This window comes from Budorcas taxicolor, chromosome 9, assembly GCF_023091745.1.
Source record: "Budorcas taxicolor isolate Tak-1 chromosome 9, Takin1.1, whole genome shotgun sequence".
Taxonomy (NCBI): domain Eukaryota; kingdom Metazoa; phylum Chordata; class Mammalia; order Artiodactyla; family Bovidae; genus Budorcas; species Budorcas taxicolor.
The window spans coordinates 7,765,645-7,787,867 of record NC_068918.1 but is presented as its reverse complement, the minus strand read 5'-3'; positions in this window follow the sequence as shown (position 1 = coordinate 7,787,867).

Sequence of the window (22,223 nt, the reverse complement as noted above, 5' to 3'; positions counted from 1 at the left end):
CAGGCTGATATATTCATCATTTCCTACTTGACATCTCTATGTGGATGTGTAATAGATATGTCAGCTTGGTTTTTCCCCCTCAATTTTTATCCTATCGCATCAAAGAATTGATATGACCGACTAGGACAGCTCAAGTAAGCAGGATTAACTAAGTAAACAGCAAACATTATACTCTTGAGACATGAGAGTGGACCAAATCCTCTATGAATGATCTCAACTGCTCTCGGTTTCCCTTTTTTTGTTCTTTGTTCCCTCCCATAGTTCAGTTCAGTTCAGTTCAGTCGCTCAGTCGTGTCTGACTCTACGACCTCATGAATCACAGCACGCCAGGCCTCCCTGTCCATCACTATCTCCCGGAGTTCACTCAGACTCACGTCCATCAAGTCCATGATGCCATCCAGCCATCTCATCCTCAGTCGTCCCCTTCTCCTCCTGCCCCCAATCCCTCCCAGCATCAGAGTCTTTTCCAATGAGTCAACTCTTCTCATGAGGTGGCCAAAGTACTGGAGTTTCAGCTTTAGCATCATTCCTTCCAAAGAAATCCCAGGGCTGATCTCCTTTAGAATGGACTGGTTGGATCTCCTTGCAGTCCAAGGGACTCTCAAGAGTCTTCTCCAATACCACAGTTCAAAAGCATCAATTCTTTGGCACTCAGCCTTCTTCACAGTCCAACTCTCATATCCATACATGACCACAGGAAAAACCATAGCTTTGACTAGGCGGACCTTAGTTGGCAAAGAAATGTCTCTACTTTTGAATATGATATCTAGGTTGGTCATAACTTTTCTTCCAAGGAGTAAGTGTCTTTTAATTTCATGGCTTCAGTCACCATCTGCAGTGATTTTGGAGCCCCATAAAATAAAGTCTGACACTGTTTCTACTGTTTCCCAATCTATTTCCCATGAAGTGATGGGACCAGATGCTATGATCTTCATTTTCTGAATGTTAAGCTTTAGGCCAACTTTTTCACTCTCCTCTTTCACTTTCATCAAGAGGCTCTTTAGCTCCTCTTCACTTTCTGCCATAAGGGTGGTGTCATCTGCATATCTGAGGTTATTGATATTTCTCCCGGCAATCTTGATTCCAGCTTGTGTTTCTTCCAGTCCAGCGTTTCTCATGATGTATTCTGCATATAAGTTAAATAAGCAGGGCAACAGTATACAGCCCTGACATATTCCTTTTTCTATTTGGAACCAGTCTGTTGTTCCATGTCCAGTTCTAACTGTTGCTTCCTGACCTCCCCTAAGCAGTCCCTAAAACCTAATTTGTTCTGCCCCATGCAAAATAGGGCTTTTACCTGAGACCAATCAAGGAAAGAAATGTAAATAGGGCATATGCTGAAGGCCAATCAGGGGAAGGGGTGTGACAGGACATCTTTTCCTACTGAAAATTCTCAGTTCAGTCTGTGGTATTCTCTTTCCTGAGCTTTATCTTCTCTTGGTTAGCCTCTGCATGGCTCTTCCAGTCATCTCTTTCTCTAACCACCATCTTGAACTTCTTTTTCCTATTCTAACTGCCTAAGAGATATCTGAAACTGGATGTGCCAATAGAGATCTCTTGATTTCTTCCCAGGCTTTCTTATCTTCTTAAATAGCACTACTACCCAAAAACTGTTCTAAAGCTCAACCTAGATCTAATTTTCAGTCCTTCCCATTCATCCCTCCTTACTCTCCAATACCCCCATACACGAAATCGAATCAATTCTTCTCCCAAAACATACTCTGCAAATTCCATATGCCCCTCTGCATCTCTGCTGTGACAATTGCAGCCCAAGCATCACCATCTACCCTGGGGACCAACTACTGTAGCTCTTAATTGATCTTAATGCTTCCACTACGGCCTCTGTTTGTTTTCAACTTAGAAACCAAAGTCATCTTTTTGAAACATAAATCAGATCAAGTCACTCTCTTGCTTTAAACTGCCTCATGGTTTTCCACTGCACTTGAACTAAAATACAAGTCTGTCACCATGGGACCCTCATGTGGGGCCCTTTGGGATCAGCTCCCTGTCTGTCTCTCTCACGATGAGATTCTGTCTCATGTTATACTCTCCCTGTTCACTGGGCTCCTCCACACTGGTTTTCTTTCTCTCTTTTGAATGCAATTGGGGCTGCGGTTATTTCAAAGTTTCAGATGCTTTTTGTCCAAAAGGCCATTCAGGTTTCAGCTCCAATGTTACCTTTAAGTAAATCCTTTGCTGACTACCAGGTGTAGACACATCACTCTTTATTATATCACCGCCTTTTATTTCTTTCAGAAGAGTTACCACTATATGGATTTGCTTGGTCAGTTTATTTACTAATTTGGGGATTTTTTTTATCCTCTCCATTATAGCACTAGGTATCTGAAAGCAGGAACTTATATACTTTGTTTACCATATTATTTGTAACACCTAAAATACAGTCTGGCAATAAACACTACTGGATAAATGGACAGATGAATCTTGTGAGCTGCTTTGTGGGTGTATCCTGCTATAATAACAGAGCAGAAGCTGGGTGAACAGGATTTTGAACAAGATAATGTAATGTTGACAGCCAAGGCACAACTCACACTGGTGTGGATTTCCTCCTTTAAGTGAAATTCAAGACAACTAAGTGCTCTTTTTAAGAGATATCCTTCACACTCATTTATATTCTAAATAGTTCTGAAATTTGTATCCTTTGAATTAGCCCATTTCCTTGAAATTCAGACACAATTAACAAAGTATTCCAATACATCATCTGTAAATCCAGGCATCTCAAACTAAGCTTATCTTTGTATTTAACTCTTCTTCAATCTCAAAGTCAAAAAGCCTTGGAAATTCTTGGTTTTAATTCCATGACTAGTTGTATGATTTTTGAGCAAGTCATTTTACCTCCCTGACTCTGCTTCATCTATAAAATAAAAGGGTGTGCTTAGGTGACCTCACCTAAAAAAGTTAACATCAATGTTGTAACTTTCCTATGATGTCATGATTGAGTAATATTAAGCCATTTTCCCCTCCAAATCACTACATCTGAGCAGCTACAAAAGTGACCAGGCAGCACATTGTTCTCTTGGAATCAGAGTAGACGTAGTCAAATGAACACTGAATATAAGATTAGTTACTGAGAGGGTTCGCCATTCCAAGTACACTCCCTGTAACTCACAAACATTCTGAAATAGAATACTTCTAAGACTCACGTTTTCTGCTTATTATTTATGTACATGATAGCTAATTAAGAATTTAGAATCAAAAACAGACTCACATTTCCCTCATCACCATTTCACATTCTTAAGTCTTTCTCATGTTTAAAATTTTAGTTAACATCTTTCTTTATAGAGGCTATAGAGTACTTCTACCCCCTCTTGTTGCCTTTAACATTCGTTTGTCCACTGATATCTTTTTTTCTAACTCACAATGCGTAGACATATGGATAGATAAATACATATAGACTCAGATACTGACTTAAATAATCTCTCTCATTTATTTTTTTCCTTAGTGTTCAGTATTGCTTCTTGTATTTGGGAAGTGGTTGGTAAATACCTGAGAATAGTTACAGCTATTATACCAGAAACTTACCTTATCCCTAAAGAAAACCATCATGAAGAACAATTTGGGTGCCATAAATTAAGAAATCTAGAAGGATGGGATCAAGATGACAGAGTAGAAAGACCCTGAGCTCGCCCTGCCACAAACACATCAAGACTATGATCACATACAGAGCAACTCTTGTGGAATAGTCTGAAGACTAGAAGAATGACTCATCATCAAGACTGTAAGGAAAGAATTGAACAAAATCTTACATGAGGGGAAGAGGGATGATCTTGTTGGGACCCATTCTCCTAACAGGTGACCCAGAAGAAGGGGTTGTCACATGCTCCAGGATCCTTTGAGCCCCAGATTAGGCTTCTTAAACCTTGGGTCTGGAACCAGGAAGGAGAGTTCCCTTAGTTGCTTTTAAGACCAGTGGGGCTCACTAGAGGGTAGGAAGTCACTGAGACTCTGCTCTTAAAGAGTGCATAAACAGGTTTGATCGCTCTCAGTCACAGAGCAGAGACAGCAGATTGAAAACCGCTGTTCACTGTGACTGGCCTGCCAGAACTACCCAAGCACACCCACCAGAATCCCCCGGGCTTCAGCCCCTCCTTTGGCACTGCTCCCTGCAAAAGCAGCAACTCCACCAAGGAAAGTGGAGCCAGGTCAGAAGCACAGGCGCAAGTCCTCAGGCCTGGGTCATGCTTGCCCCACCATAGGGTGGTGACCACCATTGAGCCCAGGTGATGCCCCAGCTCACACCTGGCTCTGGCTACAGTCAGTCAGACTCCAGCCCCACCTCCCACCAAGTCACAGGCTGCCACCTCACCCTGGAGGAAGACGTGGCTTGTACTCCCTTCAGATCCAGCTCTGCCAACAAGACGCTGGGTGCACAGACCACAAAGGGCCACTCTCACGTAAGGACATGACTTCAAGACCTGGATAAGTCACCGTTTCACCTAGTTTCACAGAGACAGAGAAAGTCAAATAAAAAGAGAAAGCAAAAGACTGTTTAAAATGAAAGAACATGATAAAACCCCAGGGGGAAAAATCCTTAATGAAAAGGAGATAAATAATTTACCTGATAAAATGTTCAAAGCAATAGTAATAAGAACAAGCCCTGAACTCAGGAGAAAAATAGAGGAACCCAATCAGAACTTAAAAAAAAAAAAAGAACTAGAAAAATAGAGCTAATCAGAGTTGAATTATACAATAACTGAAATAAAAGATACACTAGATGGAATTAACAATAGATCAGGTGACACAGAAAAAGGCATAAGCAACTGGAAGATGAAAATCACCCAAACAGAACAGAAAAAAAAAAAAAAAACCTAAGTGAGCAGAGTTTAAGGGACCTCTAGGACAATGTCAAGCATTCTAACATTCACATTACAGGGGTCCCAGAAAGAGAAGAGAAGGAAAAAGGACAGAAAAGTTATTTGATGAAATTATGGCTATAAACTTTCCTAACCTGGGATGGAAACAGATATTCAGGTCCACGGGTCTAAGAGTGTCCCAACGAAATTAACCCAAAGAGGCTCACAGCAAGACATATCACAATTAAAATGGCATAAATTAAAGATAAAGATAGAATTCTTTAGGTGGCAAGAGAAAAACAAAGAGCCACATTCAAGGGTACCCCCATAAAACCAAATCATCAGCTGATTTTTTCAGCAGAAACTTTGCAGTACAGAAAAGAGTAGATAATTTATTTAAAGTGCAGAAGGAAGCAACTTACAACCAAGGGTGCTCTGCACAGTAATTTTGTTATTTCAAGTGGAAGAAGTGTAAGCAGCTCCTTGCTGGAAGCCTGCCCTCAACAAGAAACCCCTTTTTCTTGTCAATTTAGGAAAGCTACATTGTAATTAGCCATAAACAAGGCATCACCACACTCTGCTCATCTCTGACCCAAGCACACCTTTCAAATCTTTTGATCATACGATACATCATGTAAACTGTTGGTTCTTTCCATAGATCAAATAAGTAGAAATGAAGAATAAGTAATGAACAAATAATCAGATCTCTTCCCTAGCTTCCCCTTCATTAATCTCGCGTACAAACTGTGTGAACAAGATAACATCCAGAGGATAATCACAAGAAGTTGACAAGTCTGCCAAGTGGCCCCCTCTATCAATGATTAGTTGAGATTACCTCCCTTTTTCCTTTAAAAAATTTTGATGACCAAGCAGAATCTTGGGAAAGGATTCTAAGGGACACTGAGTCCACCAACTCACCAGATTGCCAGCATTCTGATTACAGGCAATTTTCCTTTCTAATAAGAACTGCCTCTTGGGTATTGATTTTCTAGCAGAGATGAGCCAGACCTCAGTTCAGTAATGGAAGAGACTGAGCTCCCCTGACAAGCAAAAACTTGAATTTATCACCACTAAATTAGTCTCTCTCTCTCTCTCTCAGATACACACACACACACACACACACACACACACACACACACACACCCCATTAAAGAGTCTTCCTTAAGTGAAGCTGGAGTCAAGGGAAGGTGATCAGGGAAAGTTTAAAGGATTTTTCTCTTTTTTTAAACTATATTTATTTATTTATTTTTGGCTGTGCTGGGATTCTTTACTGGACACAGGTTTTCTCTAGTTGCAGAGAAAGTGAGTCACTCAGTCATGTCCCACTCTTTGCGATCCCATGGACTGCAGCCTGCCAGGCTCCTCTATCCACAGAATCCTCCAGGCAGGAATACTCGAATGGGTTGCCATTCCCTTCTCCAGGGGATCTTCCTGACCCAGGGACAGAACGCAGGTCTTATTCATTGCAGGCAGATTCGCCTTGCAGTATGCGGAATCTTCCTGGACCAAACCTGTGTCCCCTACATTGGCAGGCAGATTTTTAACCACTGGACCAGGACTTCCCTGTAGCTCAAACAGTAAAGAGTTTGCCTGCAATGCAGGAAACCAGGGTTCAATCCCTGGGTTGGGAAGTTCCTCTGGAGAAGTGAATGGTAATCCACTCCAGTATTCTTGCCTGGAGAATTCCATGGACAGAGAAGCCTGGTGGGCTATCCCCTATGGGGTCACAGAGAGTCAGACTCGACTGAGTGACTCCCACTAAAGACATCTAGAATTCTTTCTTAAAGAATAATTTAGTACAACTTCCCATGCGGCAATGAAGCTTGCTCTTTCAGGTCTTTTCATGAAAGATGATTAGGTTTATATTAAAAGAATCTTAGAGATACTCAGAGAAACATAAATAGAACCTTAAAAATAAAAGAAAATAAAAGAATCCAGCACTGGAATTATTGCCACCACTTACCGTAGGACGGAGGACTAAGGATATTATGTCACCGGCAATGAAGACGAGACATAAAATAAGCAACAGCCAGCTTAAATTTACACTGTGCTCGAATGGTAGCATGCAGAGGGCATGTACTGAATCTATGGGAGGTAGGGGGTTGTAGCTTTTTATTGTTAAAGGAAGGGACCAACACAAACATCCTTAACAGAGAGGAGAAAAAATTAAAAAATGAAAGATGAGGTGAGCTTGTGAGAAAGGGGAGAAAAAGAATGACACCAATATTCTTTCTATGTTGAGCAAATAATGAAGACAAGAGGAAGCACTGAGGAAGAAACTTCCCTGTGTTGTTCTCCTTATAGGATTCAAGAGAGATCATATCAAATCTTTCCCCTCTGGGGCACCTCACAACTTCAATGGAGCAAACAATCAGATTGAAGGTCAGGAAACTACAAGACAATAAACACTTAAACAGATCTGAAAAGAAAAGAAATATCCTGAGGGAAAGGATGAGTGGGTGCAAGCTAGCACAGAGAAAACTGGGACTTAGAATCAAGGTAACCTGCTTTCCTGGTGTCTCAGACATGAAGAATCTGCCTGCATTGCAGGAGATCTGAGTTCAATCCCTGGGTTGGGAAGATCCCCTGGAGGAGAGCACAGCAACCCACTCTAGTATTCTTGCCTAGTGAATTCCAAGGACAGAGAAGTCTGGCAGGCTACAGTCCATAGGGTCGCAAAGAATTGGACAGAACTGCAGCAACTTAGCATGCCCAACCTGAAATTTAATTGTGGTAGTTTCACTAAATTCAGACATTTCAATGAATAGAATAGCAGTTTATGAGATATGCCAAAGGACCTAAAATCCCATAGTCATTAGGAACATTTACTGTTTTAGTTTTCACTGACAAGGGAACGATGTTCTTTTCTTTTGATTTTTCAAATGCTGTGGCAGAAAATTTCCTTAGGACAAATCAGTGTCACAGATAGGAAACATTTACACTGTTGAGTCTGTTTTGATCTTTTGGTCAACAGCCCACTTCAGACCTGTCTGCTTTCCTAGGAGAGTCAGAGGGGAAGGTTAGCACCTTGGGACTTTAAAGAGCAGCTCAGGGCCATCAGAAGACAAAGGTTTATTATTAGCATGGTCTATCGAGATGGCAGTCCCTGAACCTGCAAGAAATTTCCCCAGCATATCAATTTATTTCTAGTTAACCTTTGCACCATTGCTTCCATTTGATGCTGAAGTTCATTGAAGAAGCCTGACAAAACCTGTATTATAGTGCTTAATTGGTATATATCAAGCCATAATATGGATAATTAAAATTCAACCAAGTATCATCTTTTGTGAAGAAGGGCAGAGTTTAGTTAGGCTATTTCCTCAGCAGTCTAAATTTCTGAAATAGTTTAGAGATGAAAATACTTTAGTAAAATGTTCTCCAATAAGAGTTAGGTGGACAAAATGAAAATCAAAACAAAAAAGGAAAAAACAAAAAAGTTTTTTGGAGTCTTAAGAATTACAATTTGGAAGACACAGAGATTCTGGCAAAACTGAGTGTTCCACAGTAGAAAGGGAGTTCAGTTTAGTTCAGTCGCTCAGTCGTGTCCAAGTTTTGTGACTTCATGGACTGCAGCACGTCAGTCTTCCCTGTCCATCACCAGTTCCTGCAGCCTGCTCAAACTCATGTCCATCAAGTTGGTGATGCCATCCAACCATCTCATCCTCTGTCGTCCCCTTCTCCTTCTGTCTTCAATCTTTCCTACCATCAGGGTCTTTTCCTGAGTCATTTCTTCACATCAGGTGGCCAAAGTATTGGAGCTTCAACTTCAGCATCAGTCCTTCCAATGAATATTCAGGACTGATTTCCTTTAAGATTGACTGGTTTGACCTCCTTGCAGTCCAAGGGACACTCAAGAGTTTTCTCCAACATTACAGTTCAAAAGCATCAATTCTTTGGCACTCAGTTTTCTTTGTAGTCCAATTGTGACATCCATACATGACTACTGGAAAAGCCATAGCTTTGACTAGAAGGACCTTTGCCAAGTAAAGTAATGTCTCTGCTTTTTAATATGATGTCTAGGTTGGTTGGGAAGATCCCCTGGAGAAGGAAATTGCAATCCACTCCACACTCTTGCCTGGAAAATCCCATGGATGGAGGAGCCTGATAGGCTACAGTCAATGGGGTCACAAAGAGTCGGACATGACTGAGCGACTTCACTTTCACTTTCTAGGTTGGTTATAACTTTTCTTCCAAGAAACAAGTATCTTTTAATTTCATGGCTTCAGTCACCATCTGCTGTGATTTTGGAGCCCAAGAAAATAAAGTCTGTCACTGTTTCCATTGTTTCCCCATCCTATTTGCCATGAGGTGATGGGACCGGATACCACCATCTTAGTTTTTTGAATTTCAAATTTTAAGCCAAGTTTTTCACTCTCCTCTTTCACTTTCATAAAGAGTCTCTTTAGTTTTCTTCAGTTTCTGCCATAAGGCTGGTATCTTCTGCATATCTGAGGCAATTTGGAACCAGTCTGTTATTCCATGTCCAGTTCTAACTGTTGCTTTTTGACCTGCATACAGATTTCTCAGGAAGCAGGCGTAGTCAGGGGCTTATACAGATTAAAGCACACTCTCACACACACACAGACACAAGGTTGTAAAGAGTTGCCCAGTGAGAATTGTGGTTGACTATGATGGTAAAGCGTCTGCCTGCCGTGCAGGAGACCCGGGTTCGATCCCTGGATTGGGAAGATCCGCTGGAGAAGGAAATGGCAACCCACTCCAATAATCTTGCCTGGAAAATTCTGTGGTCTGAGCAGCCTGATGGGCTACAGTCCATGGGGTCGCAAAGAGTCGGACATGACTGAGCAACTTCACTGGTCATGAAGGGAGTCAAGAAGTATTTGTCCTTGAGGAGTCACAAGCTATGTTAAGGTAGGGGTCTAAATACATATATAGGCTGTCATGAGCTATTTTAGAGTAACAATCTCAAGTACAGAATTTCTGGCATATCTTCTGTATGCCTTCTTCAGGACAATATATGGGTCAGGTTCAGTCTAGGCTGAAACACAAAAATCACACTTCCTTCTTGGCTTCCTGGCTTGACTTTAGGGAGCCTCATAGCAATACTGACATCATTTTGATTTTCCTTTCATGTAGGCAAATTGCCAAGCAGAGAAATTTCAATTTCTATTAACTGTCACTTCATTACTATGATAACTTTTAGTTTGATAAGGTACAAGTTTTAAATTGCTAGGATACAACAAAAATAATCTTAAAAAGAATACTGGGTCCCAGTTTTTTACATGAGACCTGTTCAAAATTTGATGGAGAGACTGGATAGCTTCTGATAATGAAGGCCCATGATGTGTGTGCCTTTATTTTGAAAAGGCACAATCAAACAACACACTTCTAATAATGCTAGAGGAGACATTGTGACACATTCTTAGATGTTACAGGGAAGTTTGTAATCTGGTATCAAATATGCCTGGAAAAGTTCAACAAATTATATCAAAAGGCATTTCATTGTTTATATTTCTAACAAATAACTTTTAAGAATTATTACTAAAAGAAAAAGTAAAAATGTAATAAAAAATTAATGAAAATTATGACTCATATTATTTGTAATAGTAAATCAGAGAAATCAACTTTAAGGATTAACAAACTGCTAAGTCGCTTGAGTCGTGTCTGACTCTGTGGGACCCCATAGACGACAGCTCACCAGGCTCCCCCGTCCCTGGGATTCTCCAGGCAAGAATACTGGAGTGGGTTGCCATTTCCTTCTCCAATGCATGAAAGTGAAAAGTGAAAGTGAAGTCACTCAGTTGTGTCCGACTCTTAGTGACCGCGTGGACTGCAGCCTACAAGGCTCCTCTGTCTGTGGGATTTTCCAGGGAAGAGTACAGGAGTGGGGGTGTCATTGCCTTCTCTGAAGGATTAACAAGAGGGAACTACATAAGTGAACTAGCCCATATTTGAATTGAAAAAGTATCAAAAATTCTGAATTTTGAAGTCTACAAAAATATTAAAGACAGAAGAGTGCTCATATTATATCATGTTAAAAGACAGAATACAATTAATTCACCATTACCTCAACTATAGCTAGAGGCAGAGCTAGATGGAAAAATATATTGCAGTATAAATAGTTAAGGGCTTTCCTGGTGACTCAGCAGTAAAGAATCTGCCTGCAATACAAGAGACCTGGGTTTGATCCCTCGGTCAGGAAGAAGGAATTGGCAACCTACTCCAGGAATCTTGCCTAGAAGATCCCATGTAGCCTGGTGGGCTACAGTCCATGGGGTTGTAACAGAGTCAGACATGACTTAATGACTAAACAACAACAATGTAAATAGTAAAAGTCTCTTGTAATCAGGGAAAATTTATCTCTGTATTTTCTATAATCATCATGTATCACTAAAGTAAACATAAATACTGAAGGTGTGAATCTGTCATCTACTTGAACATTCCAAGATAATTGAATAGCTCTATCCCTCATAAATGCTAGAATTGTTTGTATGAACCATGTTAGATATGAACATACTGTTAATTGTCCTGAAAATAATGGTTTTCATCAGAGCAATGCTAAATATTTAGCCTGGACTTTTAGAGAGGTCTTATTAAGACAAAGACAGTTGGAATAGAAACTTTTATCAATAGTGTTAAAAAATTGCCATAGAATCTTTAATATATATGATTCTAGTGATGCTTAAGTGTTCAGTCAGTTCAGTTCAGTTCAGTTCAGTCGCTCAGTCATGTCCAACTCTTTGTGACCCCATGAATCACAGCACACCAGGCCTCCCTGTCCATCACCAACTCCCAGAGTTCACTCAGAGTCATGTCCATCAAGTCAGTGATGCCATCCAGCCATCTCATCCTCTGTCATCCCCTTATCCTCCTGCCCCCAATCCCTCCCAGCATCAGGGACTTTTCCAATGAGTTGACTCTTCGCATGAGGTAGCCAAAGTATTGGAGTTTCAGCTTCAGCATCATTCCTTCCAAAGAACACCCAGCGCTGATCTCTTTTAGGATGGACTGGTTGGATCTCCTTGCAGTCCAAGGGACTCTCAAGAGTCTTCTCCAACACCACAGTTTCAAAGCATCAATTCTTTGGCGCTCAGCTTTCTTCACAGTCCAACTCCCACATCCATACTTGACCACTGGAAAAACCATAGCTTTGATTAGACGGACCTTTGTTGGCAAGGTAATGTCTCTGCTTTTGAATATGCTATCTAGGTTGTTCATAACTTTCCTTTCAAGGAGTAAGCGTCTTTTAATTTCATGGCTGCAATCACCATCTGCAGTGATTTTGGAGCCCAAAAAAATAAAGTCAGCCACTATTTCCACTGTTTCCCCATCTATTTCCCATGAAGTGCCAGGAGGACTGGATGCCATGATCTTCATTTTCTGAATGTTGAGCTTTAAGCCAACTTTTTCACTCTCCTCTTTCACTTTCATCAAGAGGCTTAAGTGTTAATATTGTTCATTTTAACTAAGAGGAAAGGAACAAGGAAGGAAGGAGGAAAGAACAAGGAAAAATTAGAAAAGCATAGGGGGAAAAAAATAAACAAAAATAGCCACTTTAATTTTAAAGGAAACAAATCAGTAAATCCTTTAGTGTGACCTATGGGTTTGTCCAGCACTTCGGATATAATCAGACTTGGTCTTAAAGTTTCCAGGATAACAAAATCAATTGGCATCTTCTTTCTATTATTTCCAATTCTTAGTTGTTCACAAAGGTGAGAAAATATTCTGGGATCTAGATTAACCTGGGGAGGACTAAGATATGTTTCTTCAGATAACCAAGGTGATTAGATATAGAGCAGGGCTCCCTGATGCCTATAAATAAGGTCAGGATACCAAGAATCCCTTTGTTAACTTCTAGAGCTCTCCAAATTCTATCTTTCTGTTCTAAACCTAGACAAAATATATCCAAATATGACTGGACCATACCAGGAAATCCTGTGGCTGTCACAGAAACATTCATGAAAACAGCTAATGAGAAGTAGAAAGCTAATGATAATTGGATGCTGACTATTTTAATGGACCACAGGCCAACCATGTAAAGCCCAGAAAGCAGGTATAAAGCAAACAGAAGAGTGGGTACTTGGAGAAGGCAATGGCACCCTACTCCAGTACTCTTGCCTGGAAAATCCAATGGATGGGGGAGCCTGGTAGGCTGCATGCAGTCCATGGGGTCGCTGAGTCAGACACAAATGAGTGACTTCACTTTCAATTTTTACTTTCATGCATTGAAGAAGGAAATGGCAACCCACTCCAGTGTTCTTGCCTGGAAAATCCCGGGGACGGGGGAGCCTGGTGGGCTGCTGTCTATGGGGTCGCACAGAGTCGGACATGACTGAAGCGACTTAGCAGCAGTAGCAGCAGAGTGGGTACTGGTTACTTTGTAATGAACCAGTAGGCTTATTTGACATGTTGTTTGATACAAAAAAAGATAAAATGCCTGACAATATAAGACTGGACCCCATAGTTTCACCCAGCTCCTTAGTCTAACTCAGTGCTAACTAGAGAGATAAGAGTTACTGCCCATTACTTTCCTCCTCTACAAAATGCATATCTGATTATCTTTAAGTGAATAGAGCCTATTACAGATATTTTTTTAAGATTCTGTACATTAAATTTTTTCTGTTAAGGTATTTTTTTTTCTTCTGAGCTTTTTTCTTATGAATTCCAACTTTCTGTGAGAAAAAGCAATGTGTCTTATTAACTTAAACACTAGCAATTAAGTCACTTCTTTTTTTTTCCTGTTTTGTATCCACTTCAACTTTAAAGAAGGCTCAGCCATTAAGAAGGCTGAGCATCGAAGAATTGTGGTGCTGGAGAAAAGTCTTGAGAGTCCTTTAGATAGCAAGATCAAACCAGTCAATCCTAAGGAAAATCAATTCTGAATACTCATTGGAAGGACTGATGCTGAAGCTCCATGCTTTGGCCACATGATGCGAAGAGCCGATTCTTTGGAAAAGAGTCTGATACTGGGAAAGATTGAGAGCAGGGGAAGGGGTGACAGAGGATGAGTTGGTTGGATTGCATCACTGACTCAATGGACATGAGTTTGAGCAAACCTGGGAGACAGTGAAGGACAGAGAAGCCTGGTGTGCTGCAGTCCATGTGGTCACAAAGAGACGTGACTTAGTGACTGAACAACAACAACTTTAAGCAAACAAAAAATTTTAAAAAACAAACACAAAATAAACCCAGAAACTAGTGCCCCAAGTATGTTTGGAAGTCTATCCAGAAAAACTGAGAAGAAGTGTAGATATTTCCTGTATATTCCCTCCCCCATCCACATACAGCTGCCTCCATTACCAACATCCCCCACCAGTGTTGTACATTTCTTATAATTTTTCAACAAATCTATCTTGAAACATTATTATTGCCCAGAATTCATAATTTATATTGGGCTTCACTCTTGGTGTTGTATATTCTGTGGGTTTGTATAAATATATAATGATGTTTCCATCAGTCTAGTATCATACAAACAGTTTTGCAAAATCCTCTGTATTTTGCCTATTCATCTCTCTTCCCCACTAACCTTTGACAACCACTAATCTTTGCACTGTCTCCATAGTTTTCCATTTCCCAGAAATTCATAGAATTGGAGTCAGTGTGTAGCCTTTTCAGATTTTCTTCTTTCACATAGTAATATTCTTTTAAGATGCATCCTGTCTTTTCATGGCTTAAGAACTCAATTCTTTTTTGCATTAATAATACCCCGTTGTCTGAATGTACTGAATGCTCAACCACTCATCTTCTAAAGGACAATGTTGCTTCCAGGTCTTGGCAAGAATGAATAAAGCTACTATAAACATGTATTCCAAAGAATGACAATGCACAAGAATGTTCCAACCACTGTACAACTGTGCTCATTTCATAAGCTAGCAAGGTCATACTCAAAATCCTTCAAGCTAGGCTTCAGCAGTACATGAACCAAGAACTTCCAGATGTACAAACTGGGTTTAGAAAAGGCTTAGGATCATGGAGAAAGCAAGGGAGTTTCAAAACATCTACTTCTGCTTCACTTACTATGCTAAAGCCTTTCACTGCATGGGTCACAACAAACTGGAGAATTCTTTAAAAAGATGGAAATAACAGACCAACTTATCTGTCTCTGAGAAACCAATATGCAGGTTAAGAAGCAACAATTAGAACCAGACTTGGAACAATGGACTGCTTCAAAATTGGGAAAGCAATACAACAAGGCTGTACATTGTCATCCTGCTTATTTAACTTATATGCAGAGTACATCATGTGAAATGGCAGGCTGGATGAATCACAAGCTGGAATCAAGATTGCTGGCAGAAAATCAACAACCTCGGATATGCAGATGATACCATTCTAATGGCAAAAAGAGAAGAAGAACTAAAGAGCTTCTTGATGAGAGTGGAGGAAAAGAGTGAAAAATCTGACTTGAAATTCAACATTAAAAAAAGTGAGATCATGGCATCTAGTCCCATCACCACATGGTGAATAGAAGGGGAAAAAGTGGAAGCAGTGGCTGGGTTTTTTTTCTTGGGCTCCAAAATGACTCCGGACAGTGACAAGGGTCATGAAAGTAAAAGACTCTTGCTCATGGGAAAGAAAGCTATGATAAAACTAGACAGGGTATTAAAAAGCAGAGATGTTGTTGTTTCCAGCTTTGCTGACAAAAGTCCGTATAGTCAAAGCTATGGAGGTGAGGGTTTAACTATAAAGAAGGATGAGCACTGAAGAATTGATGCTTTTAAATTTTGATGCTGGAAAAGACTCTCAAGAGTCCCTTGGACAGGAAGGAGATCAAACCAATCAAGCTTAAAGGAAATCAATCCTGAATATTCATTGGAAATATTGGTGTTGATGCTAAAGCTCCAATACTTTGGCCACATGATGCAAAGTGCTGACTCATTGAAAAGACCCTGATGCCAAGAAAGACTGAAGGAAAATGGAGACGGAAGTAGAGAATGAAAAGAGTAACAGAATTATCAACTCAGTGGACATAAATTTGAGCATACTTTGGGAAACAGTGGAGAACAGAGAAGCCTGGCATGCTACAGTCCATGGTGTCACAAAGAGTTAGACACAATTTAGCAACTGAACAACAACAAATATGTATACAGGTTTTTGTGGGGACAAAAGTTTGCAACTGGCTTCCCTGGTGGTTCAGACTGTAAAGAATCTGCCTGTAATGCAGAAGAACCAGGTTTAATCCCTGGGTCAGGAAGATCCCCTGGAGTCTGGAATGGCAATCCAGTCCAGTATTCTTGCCTGGAGAATCCCATGGACAGAGGAGCCTCGTGGGCTACAGTCCATGGGGTCGCAAAGGCAGGGCACAACTAAGCAACTAACACTTGCACTTTCTTTGAAGTTTTCAATTCCTTTGGGTAAATGTTACGGAGTATGATTCCTGGATGGTAAGAGTACATTTTGTTTTTTAAGGAACTGCCAAACTGTCTTCGATAGTGGCTGTATCATTTTGCATTCCTACCAACAATGAATTAGAGCTCCTGTAGATTCACATCTTCATTAGTGTCTGGCTTTATTATCAGTGTCCTGAATTGTGACTACTCAAAGAGGTGTGTAGTGGCATCTTATTGCTGTTTTCATTCATATTTCTCTGATGACATATGATCTGGAGCATTTTTCATGTGGTTATTTACCATTTGCATGGTTTTTTTGATGAAGCATCTCTTAAAGTCTTTGGCCCATTTTTGATTGGGTTGTCTCTTTTCTTACTCGAGTTCTAGAATCTCTTGCATATTTTCATATCAGGCCTTTATCAGATGCTTCCTTAGAAATACATTCTCCCCATCTGTGGCTTATCTTTTCATTCTCTTAACACTGTATTTCATTAAGCAGAGTTTTAATTTTTGAGGAAGTACAGTTTATTAATTCTGTTAATGGATTATAATTTTGAGTTGTATTTAAAAAGCCATTGTCATAACCAACATCATCTTGGTTTTTCCTATGTTACCATTTAGAGCTTAATAATTTTAGATTATACATTTATGTCTCTGATCTATTTTTAATTAAATTTTGTGAAATGTGTAAGGTTTGTGTCAAGATTCAATTTTTTTTTTTTTTTGGTATGTGGATGTCCAGTAGTTTCAGTATAATTTATTGAAAAGACTGTCTTTGCTCCACTGTATTGCTTTTGCCCCTTTATAAAAGAACAGTTGACTATACTTATGTAGATCTGTTTCTGGATTCTCCATTCTGTTGCATTTATCTATTTATCTCTCTTTAGTAGATGTCACATTTGTCTGGATTACTGTAGCTTTATAGTGAGTCTTCAAGTCAGATAGTATCAGTTCTCTAACTTTTGTTATTCTTCAATATTATGTTAGCTACTCTGGGTCTTTCTGTATAAATTTTAGTATCCGTTTGTCAATATTCACAAAATAAATTGCTGGGACTTTTATTAAGATTACATTGAGTCATTTACAGATTAGGCTGGGAAGAACTGACGTCTTAACAGTATTAAGTCTTCCTATTCATGAGCATAGAATAGCTTTTCACTTACTTAGTTCTGCTATGGTATATTTCCTTGGAGTTTTGTTCATATCTGGCACATACTTAAGAATATCATTTTGGGGGATGCTAAAGGAAATGGTATTTTTGTTTGTTTTATGATTTCAAATTCCATGTCTTCATTGCTGGTCTATAAAAAAGAAGTGACTTTTAATGAATTGTTGTGCTAAAATACACACAACATATACCATTTTAACCATTTGTAAGTGTATAGCTCAATTGCATTTAGTAAGTTCACATGTTGTTCTGCAGCATGGCAACCGCAAACATTAACACTATTCATCTCCAGAACTTTTTTTTATTTCCATAAACTGAAACTCTGTACCAATGAAACAACTCCCCATTTACCCCTGCCCCAGGCCCTGACAACTGCCATTCTTTTTTTCTGTCTTTGAATTTCACTGCCCTATATACTGCTTGTAACTTCAATCATACAATATTTGTTCTTTTGTGACTGTCTTATTTCACTTAGCATAGTGTCTTCAGAGTTCATGTATGTTGCAGCATGTGTCAGAATTTCCTTCCCTTTTAAGACCAAATAGTACTCCATTGTGTATCTATACCAAGTTTTGTTTATCCTTTCAATTGTTGGTGGACACTTAGGTTGCTTTCACCTTTGGAGTACTGAGAATAATCCTGCTATGAACATAGTGTACAAGTAGAAATTTGAGTCCCTACTTTCAGTTCCTTTACTATTTGTACAGAAGTGTAATTTCTGGGTTATGTAGAATTATATTTTTAAACTTTTGAGGAACCACCATAAGTGTTTTTCAAAGCAATTATACTATTTTACATTTCCACCAGTAGTACACAAAATATTAAAATTTCTTCACACCAGTCATTTTTCTTTTTCATAAAGCAATTGACATGTGTATATTAACCTTGAATCCTTCAACCCTGCTCCAATTGCTTATTAGTTCCAGGAGTCTTTGGTCAATCACTTCCAATTTTCTGAACATCTCATCTGCAAACAAGTGTCTGAGAAGGACTTGCTGTTCTGAGAAAAAGCCAGATTTACTAACACAAGGTTTCGTTCTTTGTCCTTTATCTTTTGTCCTTGTTTCTTAAATCTGCTTGGATACAGACATGTGGCTGGAGGTGGAACAGCTTACAAACATGCAATCAAAAACCATGGCTAGGGATGGCAGAACAAGAATAAGCATAGGATGAGTCTCTGAAGGCATCACTGAGAATCCTTATGAGCCTTGGATTGCTGCCAAGTGATTAGAAAAACAAATTTGTAAACAAAAACCTTGCAACTAGTTGAGTTATTGTATAAGAATTATAGGAAATAGAAAACAATTCTTAATTGGTATATTAGCTATCCAGTCTGTCAGCTTATTTATTTTCTTTGAGCTGGTTCATTTTCATGGTATCCTTTGAAAGGTGCTTATATTTTCAAAGCTTGACCCATTATTCTATATTGTTGAATCCAAAATAAGTAGCTTCCAAAATGCAATTTTGGGGAAGATGTCTGGTTAGTTTTCCATTCAAAACACTTCTAAGATGAATGGAATCTGAGGTTTCTATCTTACTGGCTCTCACCCAAGTGTTCAAGTTTCCCTCTTACTTTATTGCTCCGTATACACTATTCATCACTGTTCTTTATATACCACTTTTCTTGTTCATGCTTTTTTTTGCCTAGAATACCTTTCACTAATTATTGACCTCTTCCCTCATTGTCAGAAATGAGTCTTGTGATCATTTACAGTATAAGGAAGTGAACATTCTACACTCTAATGTTTGGAAGATAGAGAAGGAAATTGCAATGTGTGAGAGAAGAAGCCTTCAGTATCTGCCAAACCAGTGGACTCAGTGTAGGGAACATCACAAAAGTATTTGTACTTAACAGATCCATTTATTTGCCTACTCAGTAGTGATTTTCTCCAGTCTTTTCACTAATTTTGCCCAGAAGCATAGAGCTTGTGCTCAAGAAACCTGGGCCCAACTCTAGCCACAAGAAAATAATAATTCACCTTAGCCAGTCATGATGACCACAGACTCTTTTGTAATGACTACATTGAATGGTCATATGACCCAATTTTAGCCAATAGGATATAAGGAAAATTCTACTGGAAGCTTATGTAACAAGGTTTTCTCCCTAGTAAGAAGATAAATATGGGAATGGTTGTTCTTGTCTCAGAGCTACTGTTGCCATCTGTGAGAATGAGGAAAGTTATCACCACATGGACAGCAGAGTGGATAAATGGAAAGCACATGGATTCCTGATGACTTCAGGGAGTTACCATACCAGCCCTGCAACCATCTCCCTCTGGACTCCTTATTATCTGAGATAATAACTGCTTAAGCCACCATTCATTTCAGAACTTGTACTTGTATCCTCAAGCATATTAAGTGCCATAATATGAATTGGGGCATCCAAATGAAGATTCCAGAAACCCTGAGGAGAAATGAGGGAACTAATTTAGGTCATAGATTATGGTCCAGGACAAGATCCTGGATACAGTGGTGGGGGAGAATAGAAGTTAGAAAATGAGACTAATTCACTCTAAAGTAACTATATTTTGAATCCAATCTGATCATATAAAACCAAATTTTGAAGTGTAAATGAAAAGTTGGCTCTCATCATTCCCAACAGACTATGACAGCATTATTGACTTTATTATCCACACAAAAATCACTGTGCTTTTATGCACTAGGTCTCAACGGTGTTTATGAGACAGCCCTGGAAATGGCTGTGATGGAAGTTGGAAGCTAATCAGGGATCAGGCAAGTATCCAGCAGGTTCACCTTGGCGTTTCTGACAGAAAAGCAATGGCTGAGAAAGGGAACTACAAGAGAAGATTTTGACATTAAAAGCTTTTCTATTGTAGCAACTTTTCCCTCCCATGCCATCACCCTACTTGCTTTTATAAAATATAAACCTTTATTTATAAGTTGAGTAAAATTCATGGCAGAACTAAAATGATGATAAATAACACATCATGAGGTTATTTCATTGTGAAAAGCTTTTTCAGAGGCATCAGAGGGAGAATATATAATATAACTGATGACAGATATTTTGTGATTGGATCTATTAGGGTTATTCCTAGGCAGCAATGGGGGTGTAATTGCCAGGACAAAGTACAGTGTAAGCTGTTTTATTCCCACACTCAATATTTTTGTCCAGTTGAAAGGTGTTCAGAATAAATCTCAAGAGTAGCATTGAAAAAGAAAACAAGTAGGAAAGGGTATAATGCTCAGTCTTTGGAGAAGTAAATGGACAGTCCATCCAGCTGATCTTTGATGATGGGGGTTGGGGGTGGGCTATAGTCTGGCTAAATATATTAAAATCTCATGTGACTTTGCTAGAGCTACTATGACCTGGGGGATGAACTCTATAGACTGCATCTCCTTAACTCCTTTACTGTCTGTTTCTAGTTGGGTTCAGTCAACGGAAGGCAAGACCAGGAAAGCAGAGGTTGGAGAAGGAGTACTTCTTTCCAGTTCAGTTTCAGTTCAGTTGCTCAGCTGTGTCTGACTCTTTGTGACCCCATGAATCGCAGCACGCCAGGCCTCCCTGTCCATCACCAACTCCCAGAGTTCACTCAAACTCATGTCCATCGAGTCGGTAATGCCATCCAGCCATCTCATCCTCTGTCGTCCCCTTCTCCTCCTGCCCCCAATCCCTCCCAGCATCAGGGACTTTTCCAATGAGTCAACTCTTCGCATGAGGTGGCCAAAGTACTGGAGTTTCAGCTTTAGCATGAGTCCTTCCAAAGAAATCCCAGGGCTGATCTCCTTCAGAATGGACTGGTTGGATCTCCTTGCAGTCCAAGGGACTCTCAAGAGTCTTCTCCAATACCACAGTTCAAAAGCATCAATTCTTCGGCACTCAGCTTTTTTCATAGTCCAACTCTCACATCCATACATGACCACTGGAAAAACCATAGCCTTGACTAGACGGACCTTTGTTGGCAAAGTAATGTTTCTGCTTTTGAATATGCTATCCAGGTTGGTCATAACTTTCCTTTCAAGGAGTAAGCGTCTTTTAGTTTCATGGCTGCAATCATCATCTGCAGTGATTTTGGAGCCCCAAAAAATAAAGTCTGACACTGTTTCCACTGTTTCCCCATCTATTTCCCATGAAGTGATGGGACAGGATGCCATGATCTTCGTTTTCTGAATGTTGAGCTTTAAGCCAACTTTTTCATTCTCCTCTTTCACTTTCATCAAGAGGCTCTTTAGTTCCTCTTCCCTTTCTGCCATAAGGGTGGTGTCATCTGCATATCTGAGATTATTGATATTTCTCCCAGCAATCTTGATTCCAGCTTGTGCTTCTTCCAGCCCAGCATTTCTCATGATGTGCTCTACATATAAGTTAAATAAGCAGGTGACAATATACAGCCTTGACATACTCCTTTTCCTATTTGGAACCAGTCTGTGGTTCCATGTCCAGTTCCAACTGTTGCTTCCTGACCTGCATACAGATTTCTCAAGTACTTCTTTCCAAGCCTCTCACTATTTCACTTACTGCAGTCTCACAGCAGCTGCACCCTCTATGACCTCAGCTTCTGATGGAGTCTCTCCTCCATGGCTCCTATCCTCACAAATAATACTCTTCAAGCCTCTTTTTATAAATTCCTTCCTTAGAGTAGGTTGAAAATCTTTGGGAAGGAATGACTTATTAAGAAGATCGGCATGGTATGACTGGTTCTTCCAAATTATTTTTTAGAAAGATAGATAAAAAACTATACAAAATAACCATTCGGTCTTCACCTCAGGTACACAGTACTTAGGGAGAAGTACACAGTACTTAGGGAGAGCATGAAAATAGCTAAAAAGAAGTCATATCAAGAAGCAGAGATAGTTTTGTCCTTTGTTGTTTCCTGTAGTCAGTTAAACTGCATAATTTCATTCAAAGAAATAATTGTTTTTAAAATTGCAGCAATTTTTCCATTCCATTTGCTCTTTCTAAAAGTACAATGATCTTGGCTCTACATAGAATGATAT